Consider the following 25,231-nt stretch of genomic DNA (forward strand, 5'->3'; position numbering starts at 1 on the left):
CTCTAAGCTGTAATCGGAGGCCTTTGGAGCTCTGCATTCAGGTTATTCAGCTGACCTATTATGGAGTATACAGAATAAATAATGACTTTTATTTTTTAAATTGCAGTGTTTCATAATGTCCACGTGACCTTGCACTTTCCTAGTTTCTCATTTAAATTTCATTAAGTGAGGTCTGTGATGAGATGCATTATTCAGTTCACACAATAAAAGGCAGTGTGGCGGGTGCTTCTGAAATCATTCAGAATTAAATGACAGGTGCATTTGACCTGCTTAAAGCAGGTGTTGAATTCCTATAGGTTTGCATAAGAATGGAAAACCTGCTTGAAATTTAACAAAAGCCTGTCGACATAGGCACTGCATTTGCTTTTAATGCAGTTTTCAAAAGCAGACGTGCGGCATTAGGTGTGGGACATGCTATTAAGTAATGTACTTGAAATTACGATTTACAGTTTTAGTCACCACACATTCAATTACACCTGGATATGTGCTGGTGTGATCACCATCCAGCTACTTATATCCTTACAGATGTTTTGCAACCACTAGGAGGAGAAGGCTCATTAATGAGAGATTTAAAGCGGAGTTCCGGCCTCAAAATGGATAAAATCGATTTTTGGGCCATCCGCTTGCTAAGGGGAACCTGAAAAAGAAATGGATAATGGCGATTTTTTTTTTTTTGTTCACTTACCTTATTATAGAAGAAAATATACTCACCTTCCTTCCACTTCCTCCCTCTGCGGCCGCGGCCCACGCCGTCACTTCCGGCTTGCGATGATTCCTGGGAGCTGAACGTTATCGCTCCCAGGAATCAATGCGCCTGCACCGGCCCTGCTCGTCACTTCCGGCGCAGGCGCGGTATTCACTGCTAAACAGCTTCTGGGCATGCCCAGAAGCTGTGCAGGGATGCCGCGCCTGCACCGGAACTGACAAGCGGGGCTGGTGCAGTGCATTGCGGGACTCCGATTTTACAAAGAGGACACGGAAAAGGGACGCTGCGGCTTCAGCTGCCCACACCTGAGATGGCAGCGCTGGAGAAGAAATTTTCAAGGTAAGTATTTCTTCTTTCAGGTAAGTGCGACCCGGGACAGTTCAGAGGCTATCCATTATGGAATGTACTAGCCCTGACTGTCCGGGGGTATTTTTAGCTCAAATTAACACCCGAGGCCGGAACTCCGCTTTAAAGCTGGACTTTACCCATAACTTGATAAAAAATAGTGTTCTGAACAAAGAACATACATTCCAAATCTATATTGATGCTACCAAAATTAGTGTGTGCTGTAAATTGGCTCCAGTATTGCTTCCGTTTCCTTATACTGGAAGCTGCCGTTTTTACTTAAGCTTAGAGCCCCTGAACAGAAGTAAATCCTAAAGCAAACAAAACAAATAGTGATGTGTACCAGGCTTAACTACCACATTTGCTTGTGTCCTTAACCAAACTGACAAACCGTCAAATGGCTGTCATAACTGATCACGTGTGCAGCGCCATGGCAGTTGCAGATCAAATAGGAGCAGCTTCCTTGGCTGTTAAGGATTAGGGATGATCAAACTTTTCAAAAGTTCGGTTCGGCCAGAACATCCGAACTTCCCGAAAGTTCGGCCTGGATTTCAGAACCCCATTGAAATCAATGGGACCCGAATTTCGGTAATCAAAAAACACCATTTTGAAGCCCTAAAAAGTGCCTAGGGTTCTGGGTCATACCCCAGGGACTATTAATCACACAAAAAAAAAGTTCTTAAAAAGTGTCATTTTTGATAGAGAGCCAATTATTGAAAAAAAAAAAAAATCTTTGGATTTAGTATCTGGGGGGTCTAAAAAGTGTACCTGTGAAGTTTCAGCTCTGTAGCATGTCCATAACCATAAAAAAAAAAAGATCGTTTGTATTTTGTCACTTATAGAACAGGTTAGTGGCTTCTCGCTTTTCACACCTTGCCGGTTTAGTAGCAAGCGTTTTTTTGGGCATTTTTTGGGGTCTTTTCAGGCAGGCAAAACATCTGAACTTGTGTATACGGATATATATACCACTATACACAAGTTCAGATGTTTTGCCTGCCTCCCAAAGAGGCTCGGCGGCAGGGGGGGGGGGGGGGGAGGGGACGGAACTTCCGAGGGGCATTGCTGTCTCCCGGAAGTGGGGAAGGGTACCTGTCAAAAACAGGCACACACCCCCTCCCCCCCCCCCCCTGAAAGGTGCCAAATGTGGCACCGGATAGGGGGAGGAAGCAGATGAGCTGAAGTTCCACTTTTGGGTGGAGCTCCGCTTTAAAATGGAACTTTAGTCAGAAAATTAAGTCCTGCTAGATGACTTCAGGCTGGCCCATTTTGCAGGTATAGCTATGTAAAACATTAAAAATAAGTGTCTATACGGTTTTAAATCCAGTAATACACTGTCTACCCTGCTATGTACGTGCTTGGTTGCTTTCTCTTTTTAAGCACTGCCACATTTGTAGAGGCCGATCTGCTTACAGCCTTAAAGTGGAATTAAATCCTCCTCCTATCCTTTACAGCCAAGGAAGTTGCTTTTGTGAGCTGCAACTGCCACGATGATGCACATGTGATCAGTTATGACACCAGCCATTTGATGGTTTCAGTTTGGTTGAAGACACAAGCAAATGTGACAGTTGGCAATCGAGGAATGTAACTGTTTTTTGAAACTCTTAAATCGATGGGTTTAGCTCTGCTTTATGATTTACTGCTGTTCAGGGGCTCTGGGCTTCAGCAAAATGGCAGTCTCCAGCAAGAAGGAACAGGAGCAACTTACAGCAAGAAAGAAAAATTGGAGGCAATTTACAGCACACGCTAATTTTGGCAGTATAATTATTAATGTGGAATGCATGTTCCTTACTAAAGAACAATTTTTTTTTTTATCAAGTTGTTATGGGTAAAGTTCCACTTTAATGTTATGCCTGCAAAAGGTGCAGCCCGATGTAATCTAGCGGGACTTTTTCTGACTAAAGTTCCACTGTAAGAAGCTAGCAGCTAACATGGATAATCTGCAGCTTTTAAACAGAAATATCAGTTTAGTGACAATTGAAGCTTTAAAATAACCGCAAATAGTTCAGCCTTGGTCAGTCACCTTCCTATACTGTAGTGTTCCACAGTTTTTGCAGTTCCTAAAGATTTTACTAATATCTGCACAGTATGCGTCTAATTCACAGAAAACAAAACCATTGAGTTTACATTTCCACAGAAAATGGTTTACCCCTCCCCTAACACAGCCTATTGCTTTATTTATTTTTATTTAAATTGATCACTTTGTAGGCTTGATTGGTCACGTTGTCTGTAAATCATTTTTCATGTCAGATAGAGGGTCGGGGTGACCTAGCTGTGCTGTTACAGCTTTTTTTTTGTGTATTGCTAAACTAAGCTTTTAAATTTCTATTGAACTTTTTATTTTGTGTTTTCTTGTCACGGATGGGGCAGGTCACATTGACATAATCTGTACATGTAGGGCACATGTTAAGGCCTGCACACAAAAGGCATTTTATATTGTAGTGACTGGCAATTTGTGGCAAAAAAAAACACCTCTTTTGTGGATGTATATTTATGACAAACGAATTTGGCGGATTCCATTTTAAAGATGTCACTTGGAATGATATACTGGTATTTGATCATTTCAACAAAAGTATGAGCAAACACAGCAAAACCAGCTCATGGATACAAATACACCAGAAGATTTTTGAACGAATGTCTATACGAACTTTCAGAGGAAAATTCTCAGTATATTTTTGCTCAATACAGCAAAATTTTGTTTGCTTTTAAAATTAGATTTAGGAACGAGTAAACATCAGCGAAGAAAATCCACATTATACTGTTGAAATGTGTTAAACGTTTTCCATCCTGCTCCTTTGAATTTTCCCATCACTTTGGTCAAAATCAAATGTTGATTTGGCCCCACTAATGATTTATAAAATAAAAGGAAAGTTCCTAAAACAAAAAAGTTTGAGCAAAATTCTATTGATGTATAGCCAGCTTTAGACATCAAAGGAAGTCTATGGACACAGCATACATTTTAATTTGATCACTTCAGCATTACAATAGCAACACAAATGATAGTTATGTTTGAAAATCCAGTATAGACTTACTTTCATGTTGTGCTACCTATCTGCTGGCCATCTCTTTACAGAATTTTCTGGATTCCCTGCATGCTTTGCATTTTCTCCTCTGCTTATTCCATTGCTTTAGTATGGATTTCTAAGGACTACATATCTAATGGTATCTGCCTGCATGCAGTGATTCCTTAAGCCGCTGTGGTCTAGTCACATGATCTCTCCAGCAGCGGCATCAATGAAGAGAGATCGCCGACATCGGCTGCAAATGCCTATGTGGTGATGTCGCAACCCATAGGCTTTCTTGCCGCCTCTAACCTGAAGAGTGTGCTATGACTGACCATGTGACCAGACCAGAGCTCCATCATATTAGGTAAGTATTGACATCTTTTCATTTACAAAGTAGATAGAATAGTCTTTAGAATGGAGGTGGGATTAGGTTTAACCTTTGATTTGGCTGACTTCCACTTTAATATGTTTGTACACCTCTGAAATGAAAATCAAACTAAGCATATCCTCCTTACAGTGTGTGCTTGCCTCAGTCCAAAGCACCTAGTGTGAATTCTGTCTACTTTGTCATTCCTTTGCTATCTGCATGAGTCCCTTCTGACAGTCTATGCTGACACCAAGCAATTCCACAAGAAGGTCCCCCCCCCCCCCCCCATCCAGCATACGGCAGGTGAGCGACAGCTGTAGCTTTGCATGTTTCCCTTTGATAATAATTTCTAATGGCATACTGTGATATAAACCTTAAGGCCCCTTTCACACTATCCGTCCGTCAGACGGATTCCGTTTTTCTCAGCGGGGGATTGAGCCGCCGATCCCCCGCTGAGCAGGAGGATGACAGCTGTGTCTCCTCGCTGTGTGCGGAGACACAGCTGTCAGTTCCCCATGCATATCTATGGGGGAAATCGGATGGGAACGGACCGTCTGTCCGCTCTCATCTGATCCCATCCGTTCCGATCCGCTGGACGGATGGAAAATAGGGTTTTTGTGACATTGTGTTGCCCTTCTTGGATCCTAATCATCAACATCCCAAGGAATTTGCACTACCTACTTTGGATGTGGTTCAGGCAATCAGGGTGTACTTGGCCACTACTGAATCTTTTCCAAAGTCGGATCCACTATTTGTACTCACGGATGGACCAAGGAAAGGGCTACCTGCATCTGCTGCGACAATTTCCAGATGGACCAGGCAGACGGTTGTGCAGGCTTATTCAATTAAGGGTCAGGTTCCACCTTTCCCTGTTGAGGCGCATTCTACTCGGGTGCTTAGTGCTTCTTAGGCCTTTCGCCATCAGGCATCTGTGGTTCAGGTTTGCAAGACGCCTACCTGGTCATCTGTTCATACCTTTACAAAGTTTTATAAGGGGGATGTGCTGGCATCTGCAGATGCCACCTTTTGGCTGCAAAGTTTTGCAGGCTGCTGTTTTTAATCTCCCTAGAGGGTGTTTAATGTTTTTTTTCAGGTGGGTCTCATCTTGTTGTTCTGACGAGTCCTATGTTGCCTGGTTGGCTGTTTCAGCCTTGGTGAATTATATTCTGCTTTTCCCACCCCTCATCTTTAAGGCACTGCTTTGGGACGTCCCTACTGTTATGAAGAACAGAGATTGTGTCCGTCAATGAACAATAGAGAAAATTGGATTTTTGTCTGACCATAAAATCCTTTTCTCTATCGTTCATTGACGGACGCAGTACCCACCCCTATATTTTGAGTTGGGTTGGTATTGTTTTCTCTGACACTGCTTTGATACAAAACTGACTTGCTATAGTGGGGAGAGAGGGTATACCACCTGGGACTGCCGATAGGCGTAGCCAGAACTTTTTTTTCTGCCTAGTGCCCTTCTCCTGTAGGGGGCAGTATATCCCTACTGTTATGAAGAACAGAGACTGTGTCCATCAATGAACTTCAGAGAAAAGGATTTTATGGTAAGACAAAAATCCAATTATTCTCTTTGCAAATCTTTTTTTGTTTTTCATAACAGATATCTGTTGTTATCCCTGGTACTTGATAGCGTTTCATAGCATATTGTTGTGTAATGTTGCATGCACACGCATAAAGCCATGCGTACAACCATCACTTATTTTTGAAATTCCTTCCTTAGAATCTAGGAGAACAAGGTTGTATGCTTGTTTTGCATACTAAAAATAGTATTTCTTAATATTAGAATGTCTATCTTGGGTGTTACCCTAACCTGGAAGTTATCTACAGTAAATGGGCTTTTATATATCCTGTAACCACATAACAACTTTTTTATTTTTATTTTTTTGCTAGAAAATTTCTTAGAACCCCCAAACATATATATTTAACACAGTGAGGACTGTGTTGATGGGGATCTTAAATGATTTTTCTTTCCTCCCACCCAGGGTGGTGGGAAAAAGTAAAATCATCTATGGGTTGCTCAAAGGATAAGTTTATCTTTCCTAACAGGTTACTCACCTTTTTAAGGGTGTAACCTGTTAGTGTAAGATCAGCCTCTGCATCCCCCTGATCTCCTGTTGTGACAGTTGATGTTCATTGACGGACACAGCTTCATATCTTCAATGACAGTTGGAATATGCTGCTCTTCCTAGGAGAAGGACACCAGGCGGAAAAGAGTTAACAAAGCTCAGCTATGCCCCTTGAGAGTCCCGGGGGTAGTCCCACTTCCTGCTGTAGGATCTCAGTTTTTTTCTTCTGCCTAGTCAGGAGTAATGACCTAGCTCCTTGCTGGGATCTTTGGTCCTAGCATTTTTTCCTTTTTTTGTTTTTTTCCTTCTAGAATCAAGTCGTTTCCTGTGAAAACTACAATCAACTGCTGCACTGGGTGACGCACTGGATATCCTAGATCCTTACAGTCCCCCCCCCCAATCTGGCACAAAATGTTTTTGTGCAAACTCTCTAGTGGTCCCCAGGTTTCTCTATGGAGCCCCCAGAGCAAGTGTCATCACCTGACCCACTCTCAGAGGCTGCAGGACCTTTTGAATCCCCGTCCGCCCTGGCAGCCATGACGGCGGTCTTGCAGTCGCTGGTGTCAAAAGTGGATTTGGCCCTTCAGAAAAGACATGGTAAAAAGCGCCCTCCACCTGCTTCTTTTGCATCCTCAGATTCTGAGGCTGACATGGCTGCCGCGGACGCGAGTAACCCCACGTCTGCATCCACGCACTTCAATTGCTCAGACAGCGAGGATGAATCCTCTTCCATACATCAGCGCAAGAAAAGGCATTTGTGGAGGCATTGATTGTGTCAGTGCAGGAAACTTTAAAAATAGAGGACACAGCTGGTGCTGCCTCGGCTGCACCTGTGCAATTTGGTACCTGCAGACTTTCCAAGGTGACTAAGGTATTCCCCTTCCCCGCCTATTTTGACGAGATTGTCGCTAATCAGTGGGGTTCCCAGAAACACATGGTTGGGATACCTAAGCGTTTCGCTAGGAGTTATCCCTTTGAAGAGTCCCTCTTAAAGAAACTGACAGTCCCACTGGTGGTGGATTCTCCGGTTTCCAGGCAAAATAAGGTCACTCTGCTACCAGTGGAGGATGCTCCGTCTTTTTAAGACCCTGCAGACAGGAAGGCAGAGGCTATGATCCACTATCTTTTCACCGCGACAGGTTAGATTTTGAGCCTGGTGTTCGCCATTACCTTGGTCTCTCAGAGCTTAACGCAATAGGCAATAACTCTGCGCCAGGATTTGGAAGGGGGTGAACATCCCCCTGAGCTAGCAGAATTGGCAGTCCAGCTGATACAGGGATTGCAGTATATCTGGTATGCTTCCCTGGATGTCAGCTTGCAGGGCGCCTTTGACTGCGGTGACCCTTCGCTGCATGATTTAGCTGAAGTGCTGTTCTGCGGACCAAGCTTCCAAAAAGGTACTGACCGATCTTCCCTTTGTGGGAGATCGTCTGTTTGGAGTTTCGATGGAAGAGATCATAAAAGGTCTCATGAGAGGTAAGAGCACTCTGCTTCCACAGATCACAAAAAGCAGAGCGACTCGCTACAAACGTGGTCCTGTCTTCTCAGCCCACAAGCGGCCCTTTTGTCCTGCGCAGGATAAGGTTTCAAAATCCTCCCATGTATTCTCGGGGGGGTTCCAAGAGACCCTGGGTTGGTAAGTCAAAGGCTGGTCCTGCAGACGAGTTCTCCTCTACCTGACGGGGCGCCCTCACCCAGACAAGGGGTGGGGGGACGTCTTTGTTTCTTTCTGGATCCTTGGACCTCTTTCATTCAAGACTAATGGGTCCACGAATTGATCCTGGCCAGTTACAAGATCGAGTTTCGGTCCTTGCCTCTGGAAAGGTTTTTTCCTTCCAGCCTGCACCTGTCCCCGAATTGGTTGCGGGGTCTTATGGGGCTGTACAAGAATTGCTTTTGCAAGGGGTCATTGTACCAGTTCCAGAATTTAAACATTTTCAGGGATTTTACTCAGTGGCTTCCCTTCATCAAAGGGATTTTTTTAATCTCTAAATATCAAGGACGCTTACCTTCATATCCCAATTTATGTCGGACATCAGCGTTTTTCTTCGCTGTGGGCGAGGAGCACTATCAATTCAATTTGTGACGTTACCCTTTGGTCTCGCCTCAGCTCCTCGGGTGTTCACAAAAGTGTTGGCTCCATTGCTTGCCTTGCTCAGACGGAGGAGAATTGTGGTACTGGGGTACCTGGACGATTTCCTTCTGCGAGCAGAGTCTCGTTCCCTCTTACAAGATGATTTGGACATCACTGTGCGAACATTACAGGAGTTAGGCTGGATGCTGAATTTTCAGAAATCTGCTCTGATCCCATCCAATAGGTTGGATTACCTGGGTCTGACATTTGGATTTAGCCTCAGCTCGAGTGTTTCTCCCGGAGGAGAAACTACAAAAGTTGCAGCATGCGATTCAGCTCCTGTTGTCCAACCGCTGGTCATCTCTCAGGACTTGTTTGCAAGTGCTGGGGTTGATGATCTCCACCTTCAAGGCGGTGCCGTTTGCTCAGTTTCACACCAGACCTCTGCAAAGAAAGATTCTGGTCAAATTGGACAAGAATCCTTGGTCCCTGGACTGGACAATCTGATGCTTTCGACAGAGAAAAATCCTTTTTTCCACTATACTGAACAGTGATCGCCAGGAACGCCAGCCTGTCCAGGTGGGAAGGGTACCTTGGGCACACATTCGGCCCAGGGTATTTGGACTCGGGAGTAGTCTGTCTGCTGATCAACATCCTGGAAATTCGAGCAATCCTCCTTTGCCTGTCCCAGTGGATGAATCGTTTACAATGGTATCCGGTAAGGATTCAATCAGATAATGGCATGGCTGTGGCATATGGCAACCATCAAGGGGGCACAAAGAGTGCCCTTGCGGCCAAATAGGTAGACGATGTTCTAAGATGGGCAGAACAATATGTTCCAGCCCTCTCTGCTGTGCACATTCCAGGGGTGGAAAATTGGCAGACGGACTACCTCAGTTGGCAGGCCCTGAGTCTGGGCGAATGGGCTCTTCACCCGGAGGTGTTTCAACAACTGTGTCTCTGGTGGGGGGACTCCCGATGTGGACCTACTTGCTTCTCGCCTCAACCAGCAGGTTCAGAGGTTTGTGGCAAGATCTCAAAACCTTTTGGCAGATGCCGCAGACGCTCTGGTGGCCGCTTGGGGTCAGTATCCTCTAATATATGCCTTCCCTCCATTACAGCTTCTGCCGAGACTTCTGCACAGAATCAAAGCAGAAGGAATCCCAGTCATTCTGGTGGCTCCAGACTGGCCTCATCGGTCCTGGTTTCCGGGGTTAGTGAGACTTGTCACCGATGCTCCTTGGCGGCTCCCTCTCAGAGAAGATCTTTTGTCTCAGGGACTCATCTTCCATCCCACTTTACAGCTGCTGGCTTTAACGACCTGGCTTTTGAAAGCCAGGTACTGAAGAATAGAGGGTTGTCAGAATTGGTGATTCCTCTTCGAAGAGCTAGAAAATGTACTTCTCTGAAAATTTATCATCAGGTTTGGAAGGAGTACCTTTCTTGGTGTGAGTCTCGGGGAGTTTCCCCCCGTGCCTTCTCGGTATCATGTCTGCTGGAGTTTCTACAAGGTGGTGTAGAGAAGCATTTGGCTCTGGGCACCATCAAGGGCCAGATTTCAGCTTTTGCGATTTTTTTTTTTTTTTCTTTTCCAATGCCCGTTAGCCACAAATTCCTTGGTTCATACTTTTGTGCAGGGTGTTCACCATTTGTCTACTCCAATGAGGTCCCCGTTGCCTCCATGGGATCTTAATCTGGTACTGTCGGTTATTCAAAAACTGACATTTGAAAATTTTCTTGAGATTTTTCTATTGACTCTATCACAGAAGGTGGCCTTGTTGGTGGCCATTACTTCAGCACGCAGGGTTTCAGAACTAGCTGCGTTGTCCTTTCGGATGCCTTACCAGGTGGTTCACAGGGACAAGGTGGTTCTCTTTCCCTGCCAGTCATTCCTTCCTAAGGTTGTCTTGGGCAAGGACATTGTGTTGCCTTCGCTGTGTCCTAAGCCAAAACATCCAAACGAGATTGCCTTACATTCTCTGGATGTGGTTCACGCCATCTAGGTGTACCTGGCGGCGACTTAGACTATTCGCAAATTAGATTCCTTATTTCTCCTTTCAGATGGTTCTTGTGAGGGGCAGGCCGCATCTGCTGCAACCATTTCCAGATGGATTAGCCAGACAGGGGTGCAGGCCTATTCCATTAAGTGTCATGTTCCCACTTTCCCGGTTAAGGCGCATCCTACGAAGGCGCTCAGTGCCTCCTGGGCCTTCCGTCATCCGGCATCAGTGGTCCAGGTTTGCAAGGCGGCAGGCAACCTGGTCATCTGTTCACATGTTCACCATGTTCTACAAGGTGGATGTCCTGGCATTTGTGGATGCTGCTTTTGGCCGCAAAGTCTTGTAGGCCGCTGTTCAGAGGCTGCGGCCTCTTAAGGGTGTATTTTTTTCCGGTATGTGAGCCCCAGTTGTTCCTGGTTGGGCTCTTTGATTACCTGGTTGGCTATGTTTAGCCATTTTGGGATTCGGTTCTTTTTTTGCTGTGTTTCCCACCCCTCGTGATGTCACTGCTTTGGGACGTCTCAACTGTCAATGAAACTATGAAGCTCTTTCCCTCAATGAACGAAAGAGAGAACCTGATTATTATCTTGCCGTAAAATCGTTTTCTCTGATGTTCATTGACGGACACAGCACCCACCCCTCTGTGGAGTTGGGTTATGTATTCTTCTGACACGGCTTGTTACAAAAAATCCTATAGTAGAAATTGGGAGTATACCCCCTGGGACTCTCAAGGGGCGTAGGCGAGCTTTGTTAACTCTTTTCCGCCAAGTGTCCTACTGCTAGGAAGAGCAGCATACCCAACTGTCAATGAAGATAGGAAGCTGTGTCCGTCAATGAACATCAGAGAAAAGGATTTTACGATAAGACAACAATCCATTTTTTTTTACCTACCAAAAAAAAATTGTGTTTTTTTTTGTTTTTTTGTTTTTTTATCTGTTTCATAACCAGTACATTTAAGAAGGCATTGGCTTGCTGCTGAAGGTTACCATTTTGGCATGGATATAAGATGATTGAAGCATGCTTTGCTATAAACATTTGCCTTTTTTTTTTCTTTCTTAGTCTTGCAGTTTACCAAAGGAAGTCCTGCAACGTGTGCTTAAAAACCATTTAAAAATGTTATGACTATGCATTTAGTGCTTACACTCTCTCTTTCATATGAAGTTATCCTTCTTTCCATCTAAACATCTCCATCCTTAGGGCTCTTTCACACAGTCTGTCCGTCGGACGGACTCCCTTTATCTCAGCGGAGGATCGATCCGCCGATCCCCTGCTGAGCAGGAGGATGACAGCTGTTTTCCGTGCTGTGTGCAGAGACACAGCTGTCAGGTCCCCATGCATCTCTATGGGGGGATCGGATGGGAACGGAACGTTGGTCCGTTCTCATCTGATCCCATCCAATCCGATCCGTTGAACGGATGGAAAATAGGGTTTCCATCCATCCAGATTTGACTGATTAGATCGGATGTCAGCGGAGACATGTCCCATAGAGATGCGTGGGGTGACCGTTCAGATCCGCCAAAAAAACTGACAGGCGGATCTGAACGGTCCGCCTGTGTGAAAGGGGCCTAAATTTGCATCAATAACACTTAATACCTTGTAGCCTAATCAATGCTATATTATAATACCCTTTCAGTACTTTGTATGATGATTAATTTTTTTGGGCACAGTGACCTGCTCTAGAAAGACAGGCCAGTGGAAAACTTGTTCTATTTACTCATATCAGTCTTTGACCTGAACCAAAATATGCTGCAGGTTTTGTTTCAATCCAGGTCACTGCAAATACATTAGCGCTTAAACTCCAACCCTCCTACAGAGATTAGCTGTGTAAGCTCAGTGGCTTCTCTGTGATGCGAGATCGTATAGATAGATTGTGTGTGTGTGTGTGTGTGTATATGTGTGTGTGTGTAGATATATATATATATATATATATATATATATATATATATATATATATATATATATATATCTATATATATATATATATCTACACACACTATCTCACAAAAGTGAGTACACCCCTCACATTTTTGTAAATATTTTATTATACCTTTTCATGTGACAACACTGAAGAAATTACGCTTTGCTACAATGTAAAGTAGTGAGTGTACAGCTTGTTTAACAGTGTATATTTGCTGTCCCCTCAAAATAACTAACACTTGGCCATTGATGTCTAAACCGCTGGCAACAAAAGTGAGTAGACCCCCTAAAGGGAAAATGTCCAAATTGGGCCTAATTAGCCATTTTCCCTTTCCAGGTGTCATGTGGCTCGGTGTTACATGGTCTCAGGTGTGAATGGGGAGCAGGTGTGTTAAATTTGCTGTTATCGCTCTCACTTTCTCATACTGGTCACTGGAAGTGCAACATGGCACCTCATGAAAAATAATTCTCTGAGGATCTGAAAAAAAAAAAAAGAATTGTTGCTCTACATAATGATGGCCTAGACTATAAAAAGATTGCCAAGACCCTGAAACTGAGCTGCAGCACGGTGGCCAAGACCATACAGCAGTTTAACAGGACAGGTTCCACTCGGAACAGGCCTCGCTTTGGTCGACCAAAGAAGTTAAGTGCATGTGCTCAGCGTCATATCCAGAGGTTGTCTTTGGGAAATAGACATATGAGTGCTGCCAGCATTGCTGCAGAGGTTGAAGGGGTGGGGGGCGGGGGTCAGCCTGTCAGTGCTCAGACTATACACCACACACTGCATCAAATTGGTCTGCATGGCTGTCGCCCCAGGAGGAAGCCTCTAAGGATGATGCACATGCACAAGAAAGCCCGCAAACAGTTTGCTGAAGACAAGCAGACTAAGGACATTGATTACTGGAACCATGTCCTGTGGTCCGATGAGACCAAGATAGCCTTAATTGGTTCAGATGATGTCAAGCGCGTGTGGCGGCAACCAGATGAGGAGTACAAAGACAAGCCTACAGTCAAGCATGGTGGTGGGAGTGTCATGGTCTGGGACTGCATGAGTGCTGCCAGCACTAGAGAGCTACAGTTAAGGGAACCATGAATGCCAACATGTACTGTGACATACTGAAGCAGACCATGATCCCCTCCTTTCAGAGACTGGGCCATAGGGCAGTATTCCAACATGACCCCAAACACACCTCCAAGACAACCACTGCCTTGCTAAAGAAGCTGAGGGTAAAGAGGATGGGCTGGCTAAGCATGTCTCCAGACCTAAACACTAATGAGCATCTGTGGGGCATCCTCAAACGGAAGGTGGAGGAGCGCAAGGTCTCTAACATCAACCAGCTCCCTGATGTCAGCATGGAGGAGTGGAAGGGGACTCCAGTGATAGCCTGTGAAGCTCTGGTGAACTCCTTTTCCTCATGAGGGTTAAGGCAGTGCTGGAAAATAATGGTGGCCACACAAAATATTGACACTTTTGGCCCAATTTTGGACTTTTTCACTTAGGGGAGTACTCACTTTTGTTGCCAGCGGTTTAGACCTTAATGGCTTTGTGGAGAGGTATTTTGAGGGGACAGCAAATTTACACTGTTATACAAGCTGTACACGCACTACTTTACATTGTAGCAAAGTGTAATTTCTTCAGTGTGGTCACATGAAAGGTATAATAAAATATTTACAAAAATGTGAGGTGTGTACTCACTTTTGTGAGATACTGTGTGTGTGTGTGTATATGTATGTAAAATAAGGGATAGACCAAAATGTTTTTTTTCAGGGCCGATACCGATATTTTGGTCACAACGTATCGGTATGGGCCGATATTTTGTACATTTAAAGTTTTGAAAAATAGACAATTTTTGACACAAATCTGGTACTGAACATGTTAATTTTTGTTTAATGAATAATGGCTGGCTTGCCCTGTGGTGGGTGGCTGGCTGGCTGGCACCCTGTGGTGGGTGGCTGGCTCGCTGGTACAGTGGCTGGCTGGTACAGGGCCTGTGCCTGTGGGTGGATGGCTGGCTGGCTGGCACCGGGCTGCTGTGGGTGGGTGTATGGCTGTGATACACTCCTGCTAGACTAGTCCTGACTCCAGACGAGGCTGTCCAAGGCGAGGGAGGCGGCCTAAGAAGGCAGAATGACGTCACAAAAATATCGGCCAGTTCCGGGGCCGATACCAATATATCGGGGAAAGTGCATATCGGTCCCTGATAATCGGTCTATCCCTATTAAATAAATGTGTATGTGTCTATATTTATATTTATATATGTGGTATATACAGTGGGTACGGAAAGTATTCAGACCCCCCTTAAATTTTTCACTCTTTGTTATATTGCAGCCATTTGCTAAAATCATTTAAGTTCATTCTTCTTCCTCATGAATGTACACATAGCACCCCATACTGACAGAAAAACACAGAATTGTTGACATTGTTGCAGATTTATTAAAAAAGAAAAACTGAAATATCACATGGTCCTAAGTATTCAGACCCTTTGCTCAGTATTTAGTAGAAGCCCCCTTTTGATCTAATACAGCCAGGAGTCTTTTTGGGAAAGATGCAACAAGTCTTTCACACCTGGATTTGGGGATCCTCCTTGCAGATCCTCTCCAGTTCTGTCAGGTTGGATGGTAAACGTTGGTGGACAGCCATTTTTAGGTCTCTCCAGAGATGCTCAATTGGGTTTAAGTCAGGGCTCTGGCTGGGCCATTCAAGAACAGTCACAGGGTTGTTGTGAAGCCACTCCTTCATTATTTTAGCTGTGTGCTTAGGGTCATTGTCTTGTTGGAAGGTAAACCTTCGGCCCAGTCTGAGGTCCAGAGCACTCTGGAGAAGGTTTTTGTCCAGGATATCCCTGTACTTGGCCGCATTCATCTTTCCCTCGATTGCAACCAGTCGCCCTGTCCCTGAAGCTGAAAAACACCCCCACAGCATGATGCTGCCACCACCATGCTTCACTGTTGGGACTGTATTGGACAGGTGATGAGCAGTGCCTCATAAAGCCCCGACTGGTGGAGGGCTGCAGTGATGGTTGACTTTCTACAACTTTCTCCAATCTCCTGACTGCATCTCTAGAGCTCAGCCACAGTGATCTTTGGGTTCTTCTTTACCTCTCTCACCAAGGCTCTTCTCCCCCGATAGCTCAGTTTGGCCGGACGGCCAGCTCTAGGAAGGGTTCTGGTCGTCCCAAACGTCTTCCATTTGAGGATTATGGAGGCCACTGTGCTCTTAGGAACCTTAAGTGCAGCAGAAATCTTTTTGTAACCTTGGCCAGATCTGTGCCTTGCCACAATTCTGTCTCTGAGCTCTTCAGGCAGTTCCTTTGACCTCATGATTCTCATTTGCTCTGACATGCATTGTGATCTGGAAGGTCTTATATAGACAGGTGTGTGGCTTTCCTAATCAAGTCCAATCAGTATAATCAAACACAGCTGGACTCAAATGAAGGTGTAGAACCATCTCAAGGATGATCAGAAGAAATGGAAAGCACCTGAGTTAAATATGAGTGTCACAGCAAAGGGTCTGAATACTTATGACCATGTGATATTTCAGTTTTTCTTTTTTAATAAATCTGCAACAATGTCAACAATTCTGTGTTTTTCTGTCAGTATGGGGTGCTATGTGTACATTCATGAGGAAGAAGAATGAACTTAAATGATTTTAGCAAATGGCTGCAATATAACAAAGAGTGAAAAATTTAAGGGTGTCTGAATACTTTCCGTACCCACTGTATATGTATGTATGTATGTGTGTGTGTGTGTGTGTGTGTGTATGTGTGTATATAAATATATGTATATGTATATGTTGGGTCCATATATATTTGCGCACAGGCTCTGGTAATCAATGCTCTGATTACCAGCACAGACCCCCCCCCCCCCCTATCAGGAGAGCCGTCGATCGGCTCTCCTCTACTCGCGCCGATCAGGCACTTCCTATTTACTATGTGGCCAGCTGTGATTGGACACAGCTGGTCGCATGGTAAAGAGCCTCCGTCATAGGCTCTTTACGGGGATCGGAGATGCGGTGTGTCAGAGTGACACACTGCACCACCAATCGCCGCTCTGCACGCCCCCCGGGGGCGCACAGAGCGGCCTATCCTGCTGGACATCGTATGACGCCCAGTCAGGATAGAGCAACCATTTTGCTATATGACGGGCGGGAAGTGGTTAATATTTATGTTCATCCCCTTGAATTAGTTCTGAAAGATCATTTGGATTGTTTCGTTTTAATTTTATTCTGGGGGCATACAGAGCAAAAGTAAGAAAATTGGGTCTGTGTACAAATATACACTGCTCAAAAAAATTAAAGGAACACTTTGGAAACTCATCAGATCTCAATGGGAAAAATATAATGCTGGATATCTTTTCTGATATGGACTGGGTAATGTGTTAGGAACGAAAAAGGATGTCACATCGTTTGATGGAAATTAAAATGATCAACCCTACAGAAGGCTGAACTCAAAGACCCCCCCCCCCCCCCCCAAAAAAAAAATCAAAGTGAAAAAATGATGCTTCAGGCTAATCCATTTTCCTGAAATCTCGTTGCAGCGACTCAAAATAGTACTCAGTAATTTTATATGGCCCCACGTGCTTGTATGCATGCCTGACAACGTGGGGGCACGCTCTTAATGAGACGACGGATGGTTTTCTTCAGTATTTCCTCCCAGATCTGGACCAGAGCATCACTGAGCTCCTGAATAAACTGAGGGGCAACCTGGCAGCGTCGGGTTGACCAAAACATAATGTCCCAGAGGTGTTTTATTGGATTTAGGCCAAACATCCAAAAATAAGTTTGAATGTAATTGCTTAATTCTGAACACAGCTACATCCCCAGTTGTTATAAGAGGGTGTGCACACTTATGCAGCCACAATGTTAGTTTATCCAAATCCCCCCCCTCCCCCCCGGTTTTTCAATTGAGTTTTACAGTTTATAGGTCACATTAAAGGTGGAAAAAGTTCTGAAATTATTTATCTTTGTCTCATTTATTTTATACCACAGAAACCTGACATTTTAACATGGGTATGTAGACTTTTTATATCCACTTTGTGTCTGGCAGGCACCTTTCTGTCGTGTTGTGATGTAGCGAACCACATCGTGACCCAATGCTGCAAATAAATATGGGGGAAAAAAGTCCACTGTGCAATGCGTCAATTTGGTCCCCTTTACATTGTTGCACCTGCAGCTGTGGTATAATAAGACCACCAGTGTGAATAAACTCCCCACTATTCAGTTAAAGAGATCACTCTCTATGGTAATGTAAGATGCCATTCCCTAGTCTACTCTATGGTCAGTGAACCCGGAAATTCTCAGTTCTGAGCATTTCCAGGTTTAGAATTTACAGAATTGGAATTTTCCTGGCTGAAATGCTAGGTAAACAGCTGATTAAGTACAGGGGGCTAAGGACATATGTTTACCATAATTAACCCTGGCTGTGCTCTGCTGACAGATCTTTATGATTTAGCTAAACAGTTTAACCACTTCAGCGCTGGAAGGTTTTACCCCTTAATGACCAGGCCATTTTTTGCGATTCGGCACTGCGTTACTTTAACAAAAAATTGCGCGGTCGTGCGACGCTGTACCCAAATACAATTGATGTCCTTTTTTTCCCCACAAATAGAAAAAAGATAAATATAGTTTCTGCTATAAAACATTCCGAATAAAAAAAATTAAAAAATCAATTTTTTTTTATCAGTTTAGGCTAATTTGTATTCTGCTACATATTTTTGGTTAGCCACTGATGACTTAATTTTGAACGTGCTAGGTGCCTGGCTGTCTGTGCGGTCAACACTTTGTGCCGCTGACCTAGAACAAGTATGCAGCAAAGGAAGATGAAACTCCGATCTGCATAACTCATTGGAGCTAAAAAATCAGCATCATGATCATGCAGCTAGTACTTCAGTCTAGCAACCCTTCCACATTTTCTCAGGATAAGGTTTCCTTTGATTTCTTTACTTAAAGCACACCTCTAGACAAACACCCCTAAATGCCTCAGAGACTATTTACAAGGTCTAATTGGTGTTGACACTGCACTCGTGTGTAGTCATGAAATGGATTAAAGTTGGGGCTTCACACTATTAGGGGAAGTCCATAAAACCCTAAAGACCTTTTTGGCATTTTTTCTCCTTTAAAATGGCCTGCGGCAGATTAAAAAAAATCCCTGCTGACAGTTTCAGTAGCTTTACTGACATGTGGCAGATTCAGGTAGTTCTAAATAGAACCACTTTTACACAATCACGCTATTATTGCACCAAATACAAAAATAATTGCCTCTAGTTCAGTAAGTAGATAATACCAGCTAAGGAAATGACAATACACACCAAATCCAATATAATATGTAAAGAGCAAAACAAGGGAAAACGAACGCCTAAGGGACAAAGCCTCACATTTGTTCATGTAGAACTTTAAACGATGTGTGATTGTCAGAGGCAAGACATGCAATGTGTATTAAAATCAAATAAACTTTATTACATATTAAGAAATTTTTAAATTCGGTCCAAACATGACTACATAAGCTTAAAATATATCTGCGGCAACTATTTCCAGTGTATTCTTAGGCTCCATTCACACCTGGGCGTTTTTTGAGCGTTTTCAGCTCCAAAAATGCTCAAAACGTTCCAAAATGCCCAACAAGTAAAACCCCATTCATTTAAATAGCCCCTGTTCACATCTGAGCGTTTTAACGCCTGAAGCAAAACGCCTGTAGCTGAAAAAAGTACATGAGCTTCTTTTTGGGCTGATTACCAGCGTTTTTGATAGATGTCAATGCCTGCCTCCAAAAACGCCTGAAAGAAAACGCCTGAAAATCGCGGTAAAAACGCGTGAAAACTCTACGCTCAAGTGTGAATGCAGCCTAAGTGCCGGTTCACACTAGGTCGCTCCGACTTAGGGGGGCGCGACTTGCACGGACTTCATAAAATGAATGTCTATGCAAGTCGCCTCCAGGTTGCCCCGAAGAAGTACAGGACCCTTTTTCTAAGTCGGAGCGACTTGTGTCGCTCCTGTACTACACAATGGGAGCGTGAGGGACCGCGACTTGTCAGGCTGACAAGTCGTCTGACAAGTCAGATCCGTGTGAATGCGGTCTTGGTGTTGGTGAGCATATGTGTTTTTTGCTTTGTATTGTCTTTCTGGACATATACCCCTCATGTCAAAACTGTGGAAAATGAATTACCCTGTTATAAAATGATGACTTTTTAGATGGAGATCAAAGTTCCCTGAAGAAACAAATCAAGTCTGCGAAATACATTGGAACTGATCACCAGAAATTTCCATCAATCAACTTTTATCTAACCCACAATCATGTTTTGCCCTGCATGTAAAGTGGGATATTTTGTTTATGTGGTCATGTTTGGATCGCATCTACAATCCTATTTGATTTTAATACAATCATTTCATGTCTTGCCTCTTTGACAATCACACATCCTTTAACCGCTTCCCGCAATCTGACATACCGGCTTGAGGACGTGGTTGTTCCGGGGTGATGCCTGCAGCTAGAGGCATCACCCCGGTACTGTCTTTTTAGAGCCGGCGGTTGGCTTTCTGATAACATCCAATGTGGCTCCACAATTGCTCGGCCGTTCTCTCCTCCCTTCTCCTCAGAGTCCTGAGAGAAGCCAAGTTCAGCATTCCATTGGGTCTCTGATGAAGTAACCCAGAAGCGACATCACAACTGTCAAAAATTGACAGTATTCAAAAATGCTGATTTTGGCGTTTTTGAATACTTTTAAGTGCAGTGGAGGGGTTTGGGGTTTAGAACCCAGAGAGTACCTGTCACTGCCTATTACTGTCATAAGGGTTGTTTACATTTCTTGTAACGGCAATAAAAAGTGGTCAGATTTTTTATTTTTTTTAAAAAGAATAATGAATAAAATAAATGGGGGAAAAAAATGTTTAAATTGCCCCTGTCCCTGTGTGCTCACGCACCAAAGAAAACGCATATGTAAGTCGCACCCGCAAACAGTGTTCAAATCACACGTGAGGTATGGCCGCGATTGTCAGAGCGGGAGCAATAATTCTAGCAAAAGACCTCCTCTGTAACTCAACTGGTAAACGTTAAATTTTAAAGCGTCGCATATGGACCGTAGTTTGTCGCCATTCCACAAGTGTGCGCAATTTTAAACCGTAACATGTTGGGTATCTATTAAAGTCCCAGTCCAAAGAGGGTTTTTTCCATTTGTATGTTGGGTATCTATTTACTCTACGTGACATCATCTTTCACAATCTACAAAAAAATTGGGCTAACGTTACTGTTTTTTTTTTTTTTAATTCAATGAAGTGTATTTTTTCCAAAAAAATTGCGTTTGAAAAACTGTTACGCAAATACCATGTGACCTATTGCAACAACCCCCATTTTATTCTCCAGAGTCTTTGCTACAAAATACACATATCAGGAACTTGACGAATTTGCTCGAAATCTAAGGCAGCTAAAAAAGTTAGGAGCCAGTTTTATTTATTTATTTTTCGTCTCAGACGAGCAGTGAGAACAGGCAGGGGAAAGACTCAGCCCCGTTAGTGACTACTGGTCACACCCTCGGCCACCATAAGAGGGCGCAAGTTCCCTAATGGAAGCGTTTCACTCCAGAAGGCTGCAAAGCCACGGCCTCAATTACCGGCCGGCGATGCATTTTAGTCTGTGCACCCGCGGGGGCGGGAGGCACAGGAACAAGACAGTTCCTGCAGTGCAGCCCAGGTTGCTAATTCTAGTCGCCAATGCGCCCTGGTGCCTAGGGTTTGTCGAGCCCGGATTTATATAGTGTTTCGGGGTTTTAAGTAATTTTTCTAGCAAAAATACAGATTTTAACTTGTAAACAACATGTGTCAGAAATAGGCTTGGTCCTTAAGTGGTTAAAGTCCTACATCAACAAATAGGAGGCTTTGTCCCCTAGACGTTCTTTTCCCTTTGTTTTGCTCTTTACAATTGCCTACAGTTTATAGATAACGAAATATGTATGCCGTCAGAACAAATCCAGCCCTGCTCTTACCACCACCACCACCTCACCTGTTACTGGTTGTTCAGGACACGGTCTGCTTCACAGCTGATAGCCTCCTATCAACCGTTGATGCTGAGTAGATAAAATCAGATGGGGAAGATGGGACACTGTCCTTGTGATTGACAGCAAGCAGTGTGCAGATTTCATAAAAACTCCTTGGGCACTGCAATGTCCATGTGACAGTGGCATGAAGGAAGCTCAGCTGCACTGAGGATGGAATGGCCGCATGTACACCCTGCCCTCAGTAACATTTGTCATGCAAAAACTTGTTGGAATTCTGAAGAGTGTTTGTTGTAGACCACATTGCACTGGAGGAATCCTAGGACCCACCTACAAAAAGTGCATGCTGTTGGGGAGCAAGGAATAAGGTAAATTTCCTAGGCAAAATGAGCATTGCATTGAGAGGAACCACTGCAAACCCCCCATCGCATACTAGCACATTATGTGACACATGACTCCAAACTAAGCCCTCGTCATCCCTCTTGGAGGCCGCATCCATTTTCAGCGGTCTTCCTTCCTGATCTGCAGACTCCGGTTATGCTACTGCCCGGGAGCTGCGTGACGTCACTCCCACGCATGCGCACGGGAGACGCTGGTCACGGCACAGGGTTCTGAAGAAACGGCACGAGTGGCCGTTCCTTCAGAGCGCATGTGCCGATGATGTCATTGGCGTACTATACGGTAAATATCTCCTAAACGGTGCAAGCTTAGGAGACATTTACAGTACCTATAGGTAAGCCTTATTATAGGCTTACCTATAGGTACCACTTACAGAGGGGGGGTTTACAACCACTTTAATATATATTTGGGGAAATTTATCAAAACTAGAGCAAACGGAATCTAGAGCAGGTGTGCATGGCAACCAATCGGCTTGTGTACTTTTCAGAGGTTAACTGAACAAACTGAAAACAGAAGCAGATTGGTTGCCATGCACATCTGCTCTACATTCTGTCTGCTGCAGTTTTTCTAAATGTCTTTCAATTGCGTTTTCAGCAGCTGGAAAAATTATTTTCCTTTGACAATGTTTACAGCAATTTCCGTGTGCACATTTTCTGCTTTTTATGTCAATAAAGGACATAGCATAAGCTTTGAGATCTTTGTCTAAGATGTTAGAGTTTGTATCTGGAGTTGAACTTGAGTTTCCAAGTCCAGTGTTTTATCAGCTATGTCCTACCCCCTCCCAGCTTTATTGACGTCAGTCAGCATGCTGTGCATTTATGACGAAGAGCTGTGCTTACTTTGGGTGCGGATTGTCTTCTGACTGTGACCACTGTGATGGTATTGGAGAGATCCTTTGACAGGGCTGGAGGCGTGGTTGGGAAACCATCAGCCTGTAAAAATGTGTGACACGTTCCAGTACAGGACACAGCAAACATCAGGTACATTTAACTCTGATTATACTGTACTGTGTCACACAGCTAGTCTGTGATCTCCTATCTGCACAGAGCAGAGATCATCATACTTTCAGTGCCTTCATCCAGGTAAACTGGTAAGTAGCTATAAGTCATAGATGGTGGGGTTTAGGACCCTTTTTATGTTGTATAGTTGAGCAGTACTGCCTGCTATGTTCATTTCAATACTGGCTCCTTTTATGTGGACAATGTGCTTTTAAAATGTACATAATAAACTTTTGTAATTTGTTGCAGATAGCTGTCTGGGTGTTTTTTTGTTTCTCTTCACCTATAGTTGTTCACTACAAATCCCAGCTTGTAGGCAAAGACTGAAATAATCTTATTGAACTTGTTCCACAACTTTGTAGCCATACGTTGGTTAAGCATATTTTAGCAGTGAACATTGGAAAGCTGATCTTGATAGTTCTACAAGCTGCAGTCTGCAGGTGCACACACAGCTGCGTGTATCTTGTATTACAGAAAATTGTATTTTTGTTTCTGTGATTTCCTTGTCCTTGGAGTAAAATGCAGTCAGCTGTTCATAGTGGTGTACAGTAAATGTTTAAAAAGAAATCTATGCAGGTATGCCACTAATACCAGACGTTCCAGAGCTGTACATGGAGCATCTGTTTAGTATTTATAGATTTTGAAGTTGAGTTGCAAAAGAGCCATTTCTAAAATCTGTACCTTCATACACCCCCCCCCCCCTCTCCCCTCTTCAGCAGCCACGTATTGTGTGCTACTGTTCAAGTGGAAGCCAACATGAGCTAAACTGTTCATTTGCCTTTTGCAGCAAACCATTGGGGAATGTGTATTTTCCTTGTGTGTTTGTTTTTTACATATGCTTTGGTTATGATGAACACTTTTAATTGTGTTTTTTTTTTTTTTTTTTTTTTTTAATTGTCCAAGGATTGGGCAGGAACCAATGTCAAACAGATCTAACCTAACAAATGTAATCCAAGTATTGGGTCTGTTGGGGAATATTTTTGGTGGTGGTTTATTTTTTTTTGTGTGTTTTTGCTCGCAGCAGGGGTCCGGTGCGTCCCTGTTCACTGTTTCAGGTGCAAATCGGGTCCAAATGTTTGCCTGAATTCGGACCTAAAACTGAGCCAAAGATGCACAGGACAGGATCCATTGAGAGGACAGGATCCATTGAGAGCTAGCCACAGTCTCCTTTCATGTGAATTGGATGCAGGGAAACCTGTATCCAATTTGCATAGGTGTTTACCAAGCCTAAAGGTTTTGCTAGCAATATCCTGTTTGTACTAGGTAATATAGTAACCGGTTTACTGAGTTCACTCTTAGCTGTGACATATTCAATATAGGTTTTGTATTTTATATTTGTGATATACGATCAAATGCAGCTCTTTGGGTCCAAATGGTAACATTTAATTAAAAAATGTAGTTCTGATCAAATTGACTGATATTTTTGTATCATAGTGGTATAAATAGACCCTTGTCCTACAGTGGAATTCTGACCAACTGATGTATGGGGTTCTGTTGGAAGTTTTCCCAGATGTAAAGAAGTGCACACAGAAATAGATTTATGTAGGTTGGTGAAAAGCTAGAACACCTTTTCTGCGGTCTGTGTCCCTTTAGCAGATTTTTCCTCAGTTCTCATTGGTGAAACTGTTGTCACTGTGACAGTAAGTGAAATGAAATCAAACAGTCTCGGATATCTGTAAAAACCCAACAGGAACCTGGATCCTGCCAGTCCTTCTGCTTTCCTATTAAAAACTTACCACCACACTAGGAAGGGTCAGTTCTCTATCTGTGCTGGAAGCTCAGACTGCTCTCCTCCGATGATCAGACTTGTCCTGACACCCCCCCCCCCCCCCAATCATGGTTGGTGTTCCTCTTTAAGGATTTTAAATGATTAAAATTGCAGTAAAAAGTACTTCCTGCAATATAAGTTAGTTTTTGTTGCCTGCAGCAGTCTGGTTTTTGTGCATGTGCCTAAACTTGGCTAAACAGCCATTTGCATTATTATAGCTTCTATTTCCTGTGACATTTTTATAATTTAAAGTCCACCTTTTAGGATGTTTTGTATGAGAGGCACTGATATGTGTGCATCATTATACAGTGAGTTAAGAGCACCGTGGTGATGCCTCCTTGGGGGGTGAGCCAATTAAACTTCACTCACTGTATCCCATCAGTCTTATTAAAGCTCCGTGTCGTTCAACCCGGGAGACAGAAGACATCTTGTGGTGGAAGAATGCAGGGACATTTTCTGGATTAAAGGAGAGTTTTGCAGCCTGAGATGCCCTTTTATTTTTTATCACTGCTGGGGGTCTAAAAAGAACAATTTGTTTAAAATCGGGTTTTAAAGAATATGTAGAACCCAGATTTCATATTTCTGATATGTGCTTGAAAGT

At 43.7% G+C, this 25,231-nt stretch overlaps 1 protein-coding gene across 3 annotated transcripts in view; it reads left to right on the forward strand.

The window, feature by feature from the left end:
* Positions 1 to 25,231, forward strand: part of SPATS2 (spermatogenesis associated serine rich 2) — a 198,628-nt gene that overhangs the window by 103,955 nt on the left and 69,442 nt on the right. The window contains exon 1 of one of the 3 annotated variants that reach the window (XM_082248455.1): positions 22,817 to 22,954. The exons of the other annotated variants lie outside the window; for them this stretch is intronic. The gene's annotated coding sequence lies outside the window, so the exon portion shown is untranslated. Of the gene's footprint in view, positions 1 to 22,816; positions 22,955 to 25,231 lie in introns of those variants that run through there. 3 annotated transcript variants of the gene reach the window in all.

This window comes from Pelophylax lessonae (assembly GCF_965119305.1).
Source record: "Pelophylax lessonae genome assembly, chromosome: 2".
Classification (NCBI taxonomy): domain Eukaryota; kingdom Metazoa; phylum Chordata; class Amphibia; order Anura; family Ranidae; genus Pelophylax; species Pelophylax lessonae.